Source organism: Lycium barbarum, chromosome 5 (genome assembly GCF_019175385.1).
Source record: "Lycium barbarum isolate Lr01 chromosome 5, ASM1917538v2, whole genome shotgun sequence".
In the NCBI taxonomy this organism is placed as follows: Eukaryota; Viridiplantae; Streptophyta; class Magnoliopsida; order Solanales; family Solanaceae; genus Lycium; species Lycium barbarum.
This window is the reverse complement of record NC_083341.1, coordinates 53,057,118-53,059,760: the sequence shown is the minus strand read 5'-3', so window position 1 is coordinate 53,059,760 and position 2,643 is coordinate 53,057,118. Positions and strand designations below refer to the sequence as shown.

The 2,643-nt window shown below is 40.4% G+C and overlaps 1 non-coding gene across 1 annotated transcript; it reads right to left on the bottom strand.

The window, feature by feature from the left end:
• Positions 1-306: 306 nt before the first annotated feature.
• LOC132642977 (small nucleolar RNA R71) lies at positions 307-412 on the bottom strand. Its single transcript, XR_009583444.1, has one exon. It is a non-coding gene; the product is annotated as a small nucleolar RNA R71 (small nucleolar RNA).
• Between the last annotated feature and the right edge of the window lie 2,231 nt (positions 413-2,643).

Here is a 2,643-nt window from a genome sequence, read left to right as displayed (position 1 = left end):
CTAGGGTGAATGCTGCAAACTGCAAGATTGACTCCACTATCTACCAACTGCTCAAACTTGAGGGATATTCTTGAAACTCTACCGATGATGACCCTCACCAACATTTGAAGAATTTCGTGGGTGTGTGTGCCCAACATATGCAGAATGTTGTTCCAGATGATGCTATTCGGCTGAGAGTATTCAAATACTCTTTAGCCGGTGAAACAAGAGTTTGGTTTGAAAAGCTGCCCCATAATACTATTCATACGTGGGGATAGCTTGATGCTATTTTTCTCAAGAAGTGGTTTCCGCCAAGCAAGAAATTTGAAATTCGTGACAAGATATATGATTTCAAACAGCTTCCGGGGAAATAACTATTTGAAGCTTGGGAGAGATTCAAGGAATATTTGTAGAAGTCTCCATATCATGGTTTTCCAGATAATATATTGATGGAGCGGTTCTATAGAGGGATAGATCCATTAACACAAGCAGTTGTGAACAATGCAGCTAGTGGGAGTTTTATGGATAAGACTTTTGCCCGAATCACTTAGTTGCTTGATAAGCTTACTACTCACAATAAAGCATGGCATTCGGGTGGTACTGACAGTGTAGCCTATGGAGCTACAATGATCTATAACATTGTGAAGGAGAATAAAGAGACTCATCGGGCTCTAGCTCAGATAGTAACCAATATTTCTTTGCTGACTAAGAGACTTGATGAAAAGGAATCGAAGAAAGTTAATGTTGTTGAAGAAGTTTCGGGAACGCCTAAGGGAATATACCAAGTTCAAGAGGGTCCATATCAAGATGGGCCTCCTAGGCAGTATGAGGATGCTAACTATGTTAATAACTCTCAAGGGGATTACCAAAGGCAGAAATACCAAGGAGGCTATCAGAATCAGACTCAGAATCAATAAAGACCTCAATAGGGACAAGGTAATTAAAACAACAACAGTGGTGACTCGAACCAGGGAAACTACAACAATAACAATAACTTTAGAAATAGGAGTTCCAATCCCTATATTCCACTAAAAGGTTAGTCGAATGAGCAAGGGAGCTCTAAGTTGGAGAGCATTCTTGAGAAGGTGCTAGCCAACAAAGACAATGCAGATAGAAAATTGAAAAGGCTGATTGAAACTGTGGAATCTCACACTGCTTCCATTTGGAAGCTCAAGTCACAGATACGAGATATTTCTAGAGAACCACACCCTCCACAGAAGGGAGGACTTCCTAGTGATACTATTCCAAATCCGAAGAGTGGTGGAGGTAATTCTTATGAGAGGTGTGCTGCTATTAGCACTCGGCGTGGGAACTACTTTAAAGTGCAGAGAAAAAGGTGGTTAATCTCGAGCCAGTTGCTGAAGAATAAGTGGCACAATCTGATATGCCACCAATTGTCGATAAGGTCCTGATAGAGGTTCCTATTACTAAGAACGTTGATGATATTCAAGATAGTTCTAAAAAGTAGAAGGGTAGTAGTGACACTAGAAAATCAACCGTCAAAAGGGCTCTTCGCCCTTTGACCCAATTATTTAAATCTACACCTCCCTTTCCATAGAGGTTGGTGAAGAAGACTGAAGATGCTAAGTGCTAGAGGTTCTAAGATCAGTTAAAATAGCTATCAATGAACATTCCTTTCCTTGATACCTTTCAAGAGATGCCAGGTTTTTCCAAATATTAATGGAATTATTGACTAAGAAGAGACTGATCAAGCATGACACTGTGAGTCTGACTTATCATGTTAGTTCTACCATATCCACTACTAGTGTTCAGAAGAAGGAGGATCCAGGGGCCTTTACTATTCCATGTTCTGGCGGTCACCATGATTTTGCTTATGTTTTATATGATAATGGGGCTAGCTTTAATCTCATGCCGCTTGCTATCTATAATAAATTGGGTTGGTAATGCCTAGACCTACCACCATGAGACTACAGATGGCTCAGAGATCTATAAAAAGGCTAGTTTAGGATGTGGATGATGTGCTTATTCAGGTGGGTGAATTCCTTCCACCGGATAATTTTGTAATTCTTGATTGTGTTGCTAATAGAGACATTCCTATCATTCTGGGGAGACCTTTCCTTGCCACAGGAAGGGTTCTTATGGATTCAGAGAAGAACGAGATCAAGTTCCATGTCAATGAATGAAGCTACCAAGTGTTTACGAAAGCATTTCGGTAATTGATACCATTGATGTGATAGATGAGGCTGTTGAATTTAAGGATGAATAATGTTTGGGTGAGACTCTACCAGCGATATTGGTGAACTTTGATGCTGCTGATATGGAAGGTTATGTGGAGACTGTTAATTTTCTTGAGGGGTTGGGTTCCTACTCTTACCAACCAAAGAAGCTAGGTCTTGATCTTGAGAACAGAAAGACTCCTCCAGCAAAGCTATCTATTGTAGAGCCACCTAAGCTTAAGCTTAGCAGCTTCCTTCACATATGAGGTATGAATTTCTAGGTCCGAATAATACTTTTCCAGTGATAGTGTCTACATTTTTTAATGAAGAGCCGATGAAGAGGTTGTTGGAGATTCTGAGAGAGTATAGACGCGTGATTGGTTGGACCATTGCTGATATTCGGGGTATTCCTTTTGGTATTTGTGAGCACAAAATTGAGCTTGAGGAGGATAGCACACCAAGTGTTGAACATCAGAGGAAATTGAAT